General features: G+C 37.7%; 1 pseudogene; it reads right to left on the bottom strand.

The window, feature by feature from the left end:
- Positions 1-8,661: 8,661 nt before the first annotated feature.
- On the bottom strand, positions 8,662-9,901 carry LOC131604469 (F-box/kelch-repeat protein SKIP11-like; annotated as a pseudogene).
- Between the last annotated feature and the right edge of the window lie 598 nt (positions 9,902-10,499).

Here is a 10,499-nt window from a genome sequence, read left to right as displayed (position 1 = left end):
GTTGTCCGTTAACCCTGTTTAACTTTTGGCCCTTTCAGGGTTTGTTTTTGCCTTACCCTTTTGCCTTGATCTCTGTTTTAATTTTTAATCTGCCACGTTATAAGTGTTGGGGGTTTTAATGCACTAACGCATTTCTCTTCTTTATGCCCAATTTTCAGGGTTAATCAAAGATCTTCCGACTACGCGCCATAGCAATCGAAAAGCTAAGTTCTAACCCCTCTTTCTTTGTTTAGTAACTTTTTTTTTATTTATTTTATTTTTGCCTTATGAATTTAAATAGGATTACTTCAAATAGTCTATGAATCATTCATACACTCACCCCTATTATTTTCATTTTAATTTTCAGGGTCGATCGAAGGTTCGAGGGAAGATCAAGGCATTCAATGTTTAAAACTAATTATTGATCTCTCTTATTCTTTTGCCTTTTAATTTCCCCCATCCCCGCAGGTGTTTATTGTAATAGCGTAGGAATTTATTTTCTGCGTTTAATTTCCGTAATATTAATTGCTGTGGTTAGTAAATTAGGGAGTGCAAGATCATCAATCAAACGTTAGATCACTAACAATACAAGATTAAATATTCGAACTAACCACGTGATGGTTGCACCCACACACCTTTAGGGTAACCTCTCTTGTTGCCTGTTGCCTTAATATCTATTGCCTGTTGCCTTTAAATTGTTAAAATAATCAAGTCCCTCGATTCCGAGGATACCTAAAGCAAGGTTGCCTACAGAGATTAAAAATCATCTAGTCCCTCAAAGTTGCCTCGGTAAAAGATGATTGTCCCAAATTGCTAAGGTACCCTCGCATGATGCCTAAAAAGATTAATGACTATTTTATCCTTCCCTTAGAATACCTGCCCTCTTTATGGCAAGGGAAAGTCTTATGGTGAATGATTACTCGATGACCCTTAAAAACATCCAATTGAAAGACTTCCTGCCCTTTTATGGTATGGATAGATCCTTTCGCCTGAAAAGCTAAAAGAACGATTTTTCAAACTTAGGGTAGTTGTTATTAATTGCCTGCTCCATCCAAATTCAAATTCAAAATCTTTTTCCCACTCTTTTCAATGAATATTTTCAAAAAGACTACGCTTATTTACCAGCTAAAGTTCTTCTTCGAAATCTTTTCTATTTACACCCCACTTTTCAAACAATTCTGTGAGATATTGGATCGAACTCTAGTATTGTCGAAGGGTAGCTTCTTGGTTCGACAGTTCGACAGAGTTAAGCATGAAGTCGAAGGATTGTTCACATGTTGGTGTCGAAGTGTGCATGTTGTAGTCGAAGATGGGTCTAGCATGCAGATGTCAAAGATGCTAGAGTTGTTAGCATGTTAAATTAGGTTTTAGTGTTTAAACCCTAATTTGTTAAGTTAGCTTGTTTATTAAGTTGGCTTGTGTAATGGGCCTTGCTGAAAAAGCCCATTAGTTAGTATGTTAGGTTTTATTATAAATAGCATACTAGTCTCTCATCATTGCTAAGCTGCAAATCCTAATTAAGGGTGAGAGAGGTTATTTGTTATTCTTGTAAACTTGTAATCTTGTTTTAAGAGAAAGTGAAAGAATAGCAGTTATAACCAATTCTTGTGTTCTTATTCTCTTCCCTAATTCCCTATTATACTTTGTTATTGGTATCGTTTTTCACAACAAATTGGTGCGGTGAGCGTGGAGAAGATGCCTTCAACAAAGTATGAGATTGAAAAGTTCACCGGAGTGAATGATTTCGGTCTGTGGCGCTTGAAGATGAAAGCCCTACTGGTTCAGCAGGGTTGTTTGGAAGCGTTGAAGGGAGAGGCAGCCATGAATGCAGAATTGACGGCAGCGGAGAAGACAAATATGATCGAGAAAGCACACAGCGCAATTTTGTTGAGCCTTGGTGATAAGGTTCTCCGACAGGTATCAAAGGAGACGACGGCATCAGGGTTATGGGTGAAACTTGAAAGTTTGTATATGACCAAATCGCTGGTAAATCGACTCTACCTGAAGCAAGCTTTGTATTCATTCAAGATGATTGAAGACAAAGTATTGGCTGAGCAGTTGGATATGTTCAACAAGCTGATTCTTGATCTTGAAAATATTGATGTGAAGATCGATGATGAAGATCAAGCGCTGTTACTATTGTGTTCTTTGCCTCGATAACATGCTCACTTCAAAGAAACTCTCTTGTATGGAAGGGAGTCCCTGACGTTTGAAGAAGTTCAATCAGCCTTGTACTCTAAGGACTTGAATGAACGAAAGGAGCATAAACCTTCGACTGTTGGCGAAGGTTTGGCCGTTAAAGGAAAACTCTTACGAAAGGATGGTAAGTTCGACAAGAAGAAAGGCAAAAGCCAGTCGAAGACTTATAGTGGCGAAGCATATGGCATTCGATGCTACCATTGTAAGAAGGAGGGTCACACAAGAAAGGTGTGCCCTGAACGCTTGAAATATCATGGAGGTAAGGATAATGGCAACGCTGCCATTGTTCAAGATGATTTCGAATCATCTGATGTTCTTGTGGTTTCAAGCAGTGACTCTAAGAAGGAGTGGATTATGGATTCAGGTTGCACTTGGCACATGACTCCAAACAAAGACTTGTTCGAGGAATTATGTGATCAAGATGGTGGATCAGTATTGCTGGGAAACAACAAGGCTTGCAAGATTGCAGGTGTTGGATCTGTGAGATTCAAGCTCCATGATGAGTCAATAAGGTTGTTGACTGAAGTCAGGTATGTTCCTGATTTGAAGAGAAATCTGCTTTCTCTTGGTGAATTCGACAAGAAAGGATATGTTTTCCAAGGAGAGAAAAGTATCCTAAGAGTCATGAAGGGTTCGAAGGAAGTCTTGAGAGGCGTGAAGAAACAAGGCTTGTATACCCTTGAGGCTGAAGTTGTAAGTGGTTCGACAAATGTTGCATCCACGAAACCTTTGTCGAAAACAGAAATCTGGCACATGAGATTGGGCCATGTCAGTGAAAGGGGTCTGGTCGAATTAGGGAAACAAAATCTGCTTGGTGGAGACAAAATCGAAAAGCTGAAGTTTTGTGAACCCTGTGTACTTGGAAAATCTTGCAGAGTGAAGTTCAACAAAGGCAAACAAAGAACACATGGATCCCCTGATTACATCCATGCTGATCTTTGGGGGCCTGCAAGGTGTCCATCACATTCAGGAGCAAGGTATTTTCTATCCATAGTAGATGATTATTCCAGAAAATTATGGGTATTCATCCAGAAGACTAAGGATGAAACTTTTGAGAATTTCAAAAGTTGGAAGACTCTGGTTGAAAATCAGACTGGCAGAAAGGTCAAGAGGTTGAGAACCGACAATGGCCTTGAATTTTGCAATGAGGCATTCGACAGTTTTTGTGATGCCTCTGGTATTGCAAGGCATAGAACTACTGCAGGTACTCCACAGCAAAATGGTTTGGCTGAAAGGTTTAATCGAACTATTTTGGAGAGAGTCAGATGCATGTTGACTAGTGCGGGGTTAACAAAGGTGTTCTAGGCTGAGGCTGTTTCGACAGCAACATATCTGATAAACAGATGTCCTTCGACAGCGTTAGATATGAAGACACCTGAAGAAGTTTGGTCGGGACATCCACCAGATCTCGACAAACTGAGAGTATTTGGCTGCGTAGCCTATGCTCACATTAGGCAAGACAAGGTCGAACCTAGAGCTCTGAAATGCATGTTCATGGGATACCCTGAAGGAGTCAAAGCTTATAGGCTATGGTGCCTAGAGCCAGGTCACAGGAGGTGTATCACCAGTCGAGATGTAGTTTTCAATGAAGCTGAAATGGCTTTTAAGAAAACTGATGATGTTGGTCGAAGTACAGAAACATCTGACGAAGAGCTGGAACAGGTAGAGATTCCTGTTGAGGTGGAGCATGTTGATGCTGAATTGCATATCCCAGATAAAGTCGAAGAAGAAGCAGAAGATGCTGAAGTTGAGGAAACTGACGATGACTACCTATTGTCGAGAGATAGGTCGAGAAGAGTCATCAAGCCACCTCAAAGACTTGGATATGCAGATCTTATAGCTTATGCCTTAATCTCTGCAAGTGAGGTTCTAGACGAAAAACCTAGAGACTATAAGGAAGTTATGAGGAGTCGAAATAAGACTGAATGGCTGAAGGCCATGGATGATGAGATAAAATCTCTTCATGATAATCATATCTGGGAACTGATCAAGAAACCTGCTGGGGCAAGGTTAGTCAACTGTAAATGGATTTTCAAAGTTAAGGAAGGAATTGAAGGAGTGACGTCGAAAAGATACAAGGCAAGGTTAGTTGCAAGGGGTTTCACTCAGAAAGAAGGTGTCGACTTCAATGATGTGTTTTCTCCTGTTGTGAAGCATAGGTCCATTCGAATGTTGCTTGCCATGGTGGCACAGTTCGATCTTGAACTGGAACAAATGGATGTGAAGACTGTGTTCTTGTATGGTGATTTAGATGAAACGATCCTGATGAGGCAACCTGAAGGGTATGTCGAAAAGGGGAAGGAAGATTATGTGTGCGAGTTAAAGAGATCTTTGTATGGGCTGAAACAATCTCCTCGACAGTGGAATAGGAGATTCGACAAGTTCATGGCACGCATAAGTTTCATTAGAAGTCAGTTCGACCACTGCGTTTACTTCAGATTTCGATCTGGTAATTCATTTGTTATTTTGTTGCTTTATGTGGATGATATTCTCATAGCAAGCAACAATGTTGAAGATGTGACGAGGGTGAAGGCTGAACTCAATAAGGAGTTCGATATGAAGGATCTGGGAGCTGCTTCCAAGATTCTTGGAATTGACATTCGAAGAGATAGAAAGAAGTCGAAGTTATGCTTATCTCAAAAGGCATATCTACGGAAGATTCTTGAAAAGTTTGGTATGTCGAATTCGAAGCCAGTTGTGACTCCAACAAACCCTCAATTCAAGCTGAGTATTGATCAGTGTCCCAGTACTGATGTCGAAAGAGCCTATATGAATAGCATTCCGTATGCTAATATAGTTGGTTCTTTGATGTATGTTATGGTTTGTACTAGACCCGACATAGCTTACGCAGTCAGTCTTGTAAGAAGGTACATGGCGAATCCTGGAAAGGCTCACTGGCAAGCATTGAAGTGGATTTTAAGGTACATAAATGGGTCTCTGAATAGAGTCCTAATTTATGGTGGAGCCTTGGGTGAAGATAGTAAAGCAGTAATAGAAGGATATGTCGACTCTGATTATGCAGGTTGTATGGATTCCAGAAAATCTATTTCTGGATATGTTTTCACTATGTTTGGCACTGCAATTAGTTGGAAAGCAACACTTCAGAAGGTTGTTGCTCTATCAACCACTGAAGCGGAGTATATTGCCCTAACTGAAGCTGTGAAAGAAGCATTGTGGCTTGAAGGTTTTGCGAAGGAGCTAAAACTTCAAGGTTGAGGTATCACTGTTAAATGTGATAGTCAAAGTGCAATACACCTGTCAAAGAATTCAGCCTATCATGAGCGAACGAAGCACATTGATGTGAGGCTGCATTTCGTCAGAGGAGTAATCGAGTATGGAGAAGTCCAAGTGCTGAAGGTTTCGACTGAAGACAATGCTGCTGATATGATCACCAAGACATTGCCGAGTTGCAAGTTTTTCCAGTGTATGCAGTTGATAAAGCTGCATGAAGAAAGCTAGTTTGTTCCTTGACGTTGTAGAGTTAGGTCCAAGGTGGAGATTTGTGAGATATTGGATCGAACTCTAGTATTGTCGAAGGGTAGCTTCTTGGTTCGCCAGTTCGACAGAGTTAAGCATGAAGTCGAAGGATTGTTCACATGTTGGTGTCGAAGTGTGCATGCTGTAGTCGAAGATGGGTCTAGCATGCAGATGTCGAAGATGCTAGAGTTGTTAGCATGTTAAATTAGGTTTTAGTGTTTAAACCCTAATTTGTTAAGTTAGCTTGTTTATTAAGTTGGCTTGTGTAATGGGCCTTGCTGAAAAAGCCCATTAGTTAGTATGTTAGGTTTTATTATAAATAGCATACTAGTCTCTCATCATTGCTAAGTTGCAAATCCTAATTAAGGGTGAGAGAGGTTATTTGTTATTCTTGTAAACTTGTAATCTTGTTTTAAGAGAAAGTGAAAGAATAGCAGTTATAACCAATTCTTGTGTTCTTATTCTCTTCCCTAATTCCCTATTATACTTTGTTATTGGTATCGTTTTTCACAACAAATTCAAACAAAGTGAGCTAAGCAATTAAGAGCCCATGGATAACCATGGATGCAAAGGGTGCCTTACACCTTCCCTTTGCATAACTTACCCCCGAACTCAAAATCTTTTCAAAAGGTCTTTTTCTGTTCTTTTAGCCTTTCCTAATTGGATAAAATAAAAGGCGGTGACGACTCTTGCTATCCGCACATTTTCTTTAAAAGTCAGTTCACCGTATTACACCATAAGTCACCATCTTGACAAAGAAAGTAACTTTCGAGTCTATCTTTCCAATACTCAAAATTCTCACCATCAAAGACCGGTGGTCTATTGTAACCATTGAAGCTACTGCTTCCATTGTTACCATTGTTGTTTTGATCAGTAGGAATTGAAGTAGATGTTGTTTCAACCATTTTGTGTTTTTCTCCCTGAATCTTTTATCTAACACGGTTAAGTGCTTGCACCTAGAACCAGCGCTCTGATGCCAATTGAAGGATAGAAAAACACTTAGAAAGGGGGGATTGAATAAGTGTAACTTAAAACTTGGCAGATAAAAAATATTGAACACAATGATTTTTATCCTGGTTCGTTGTTAACTAAACTACTCCAGTCCACCCCTTTAGAGTGATTTACCTCAACTGAGGATTTAATCCACTAATCAGACTGATTACAATGGTTCTCCACTTAGATACCCTCTAAGTCTTTTAGAGTCTACAGATTATAACTTGATCACTCTAGGAAATCCTTTTACAATCAATGTAAAATAATTGTTACAAGAGTTTAATTTGCTTCTAATAAAGTTGTAATCACCAAGTGATATTTCTCTTAATTTCTAGTTCTTAACACTCACTAAGATATTACAAAGTTGTGAGGTTGAAGATGAAGTTCTTCTTTGATTTTCAGTTTGACAGCGTTTCGGTGTATTTGCGCAAGAGTGTTATATCTGCTTCTGAATCAGAACTTCTATTTATAGGCGCTAAAAGGAAATGACCGTTGGGAGCATTTACTGCTTTGCGTGAATAGTACAACGCTGCATTTAATGTTTCACTCTTTTGTCAACTACCTCGAGATGCTTTTGCTGCTTTTACTAACTTTGCCTTTTGTAACTTCTAACATTCCTTTTTTCAGTCAGAGATTTGGCGTTATAGCCTTTTCATCTTGTACTTTCTTCTGGACTCAGATTGTGTAGATAACAACGTTTGAATATCAGAGTCTTCAGCTTTGGTGCAGATGCAACTTCTGTCTTCAGACTCTGAAGTGCTTTGAGCGTGATACCATCAGAGCTTCAGAGCTTTGCTTCTGACTGCCATCTTCTGATGCTTTCCAGATCATGTTCTAATTCTGCAGGACCATCTTCTGATGTCTTACCAGACCATTTTCTAATGAAGCCATTTAGAACTTCTGGGTCAGTGCTTCTGAACGCTGATTTGTGCATACTCTTTTATACTTTTCCTAAAATGGAAAATGTAAAGAATTAGAGTACCACATTGTCTTATACAATATTCATACATAATGTTATCATCAAAACTAAGAATATTGATCAGAACATTTCTTGTTCTAACATGTTAAAAACCCAAACATCCTCTAGTAACCTTATTGTTTTTCACATTATCGGGAAACAATAAGGTTAACTCACTTCTCGTAAAATAAAATCCATTGATTTTTCTCAAAACTTAATTATAGTAAATGTCAAAACTCAAAATATTATAAAAAAATATTATCATACTTCTTTTCTTATAAGGGCCAATCGGTAGTTTTTTTTAAATGAATTTTTATATGTAAAAGAAAAATTGCTCCAAAAAGATATGGGAGACACAACCAAAACTCTATCACGAAGAAAGGAACCTAAAGAATGACAACCTTAGTCTACTCTTTATAAAATCTGGTCTTAGACAAACAGGAATGAAGACCTAATATTTGAATCATATATGAAAATAAAATAAAAAATAGTAATTGCAAGGAAAGGGTTGCGGGTTCGACCATCAAGGAAAAGAAAAATGAATGTTTTTGAAATTTTTGGGTTCAACCACATGCAAAAATAAATCTATAATTTATAAAATTAAGAAAGTTTGGATTTTTGTATTTTTGATAAATTGAGTTTTTATTGACTACATGCAAAAATAAATCTAATAATGGATCTTAGTTTTTAATGGTGAAATGAATTTGGATCTTCCCTTTGTATAAAATAATTATAATACAAATAGAATGTGGATGTTTGCTATGTTATTTTTTACCGTGTCAAATAACTTTTTTACTTGTGACACTTTCAATTTGGTCAGCTTAATCTAAAATTTTATTAGTTTTTTTTATCTTTAATTCTAATAAAAAATATAAATTAATAAAAAATAAAAATAAATAATGACACCAATAATATATACTTAAAATAACAAAATTTCAATATTATAAAATCAACACCCACAGTAAATCAAAAGTCATCGACCAACTCTGTTTTAGGCTAAATTGAAAAGAAAAAAAAAACCAAAATAAACAATAATCTCATAATATAGAACAACGTCAACATCCCATCACCGCACAATTATTCATAAATTTCCATGAATTCTTTCTCGCTAGCGATTTCCAACGTGGCGCACCTTCATCTGCAACCCAAGAATAAATTTCAATCATGTCCTTTCCATGAATATGACAGCCGCCAAAAAATAATAGTCGATCTCCACAAGAATATTGAAAGGATAGGCCCCAAACATCAATTGAGGTGTCATGATTGGGAAATGTTCCAATGATAACCCATGAGTGGCTGTCTTAATCAAACTTTTTTTATTTCTTGTTGTGCATAATCAGCAGCATATAATACATTTTTTATAGCTCCATACGAATGCAATGATTTAAAAATAAATGGTGCTCCAAACATCGAATTTTGTATCGGAAACATGTTGGGTATAACTCTCCATTCTTTTGTCTTCATATCAAACTCTTCACCACATGTAAGATGTGTTTTATCGTATGCTCCAATCCCACCCATTACATAAAATTTTCCATCCATAAATACACTTGAGCATATTTTTCTAGCCGTATTCAATTTTGGAAGGGTCTCCCATTTTCCAGTGTTAGAGTTATAAAGTTCAGCCGAGTTCAAGGTGTTTCCACACTCATCGACACCGCCAGCTATTATGCCAATTTCTCCAAGGCTCGCATAACCAAACATGCGTCTAGGAGTATGCAACATTTTTCCAACTTACCATGTATTAGTCAAAAGGCTATACATGTAAACGATAGGATCCATTAATTCAGCTCCAAAGACTAGAAGCTCTGTACCAACAGCCAATGACCCAAAAACTTGATGCTTTTCAGAATTAATTTTAGGCAAGTGCACCCACCTATTACGATTTGGATCAAAAGCTTCCCATTGAAGAACTCCAGAGGAGAAGTAAACCCAATATTCTAATATACCCATTTCCCCCCTCAATTTATACAATTCACCAGTCTTTATTAATGATCTAAAACTCTTATTTAATGCGGCAATTGACCCATAATTAGACCTTGACAATCTCATAAGACAATGAATTGACATATATCGACCGAGCCATTGAATAAGAAAACTCGAATTAGAAGTTACACCAACATTATTTTTGCCATTTACATGGTCTTTGGAAAGAGCATGCAAATTTTTCTCCTCCTCTTTCATATCCTTTTCCTCCACATCTTCGCTAAAATAATTTGCTTGAGCTCTATATTTTGTAGACTTATCTTTATGTCCTTCTACTTCTAATTGATGCTGATAACTTTGACGATCCATCAAAGACCAGCAATATTTTTTTTTCAATAGGCAATTGATATAAGTAATCGCACTAGGGGTGCAACCCTTACAGCAGAGAAATTACAAAGAATTGAAACAATCCAAAGGGGATTTAAACCAGTCATAGAAGCTACAGAAGGACAAAGGGTTGCTACTAGCTAGCCAATTCCAAGATAAATACAAGATGTTAGAATACACCGCGTCGAAACTATACGGCACCTTATCAAAAATCATTGCGTTTCTCATGAACCAAATGCTCCAAGTTGTAGCTAGCCAAATAGTGTTGATTTTCAGTCTTGAATTTGCCTTCTTTACCTTCTCATGAAACTTGCCAAACACCATAAACTCATCAAGAGAGAATAAGAGATCAACTCCCATCCATGTGAAAATTCTGCCCCACAACAGATTTGAGACGGGACAATCGAAGAAGAGATGGTTCAAATTTTCCGGGTGCAGCCGACAAAACTCACAACAAGCGTTGATAGCATCGATGGTGACACCTCTTCTTATAAGCGATTCCTTAACCGGTAGTCTTGATATGAAGAGTCTCCAAGCGAAGACCTTGAATTTGAGGGGAACCGTCAATTTCCATAAGACT

Source organism: Vicia villosa, linkage group LG5, assembly GCF_029867415.1.
Source record: "Vicia villosa cultivar HV-30 ecotype Madison, WI linkage group LG5, Vvil1.0, whole genome shotgun sequence".
Classification (NCBI taxonomy): domain Eukaryota; kingdom Viridiplantae; phylum Streptophyta; class Magnoliopsida; order Fabales; family Fabaceae; genus Vicia; species Vicia villosa.
The sequence above is the reverse complement of the archived record's forward strand: the minus strand, read 5'-3'. Positions and strand labels throughout refer to the sequence as shown.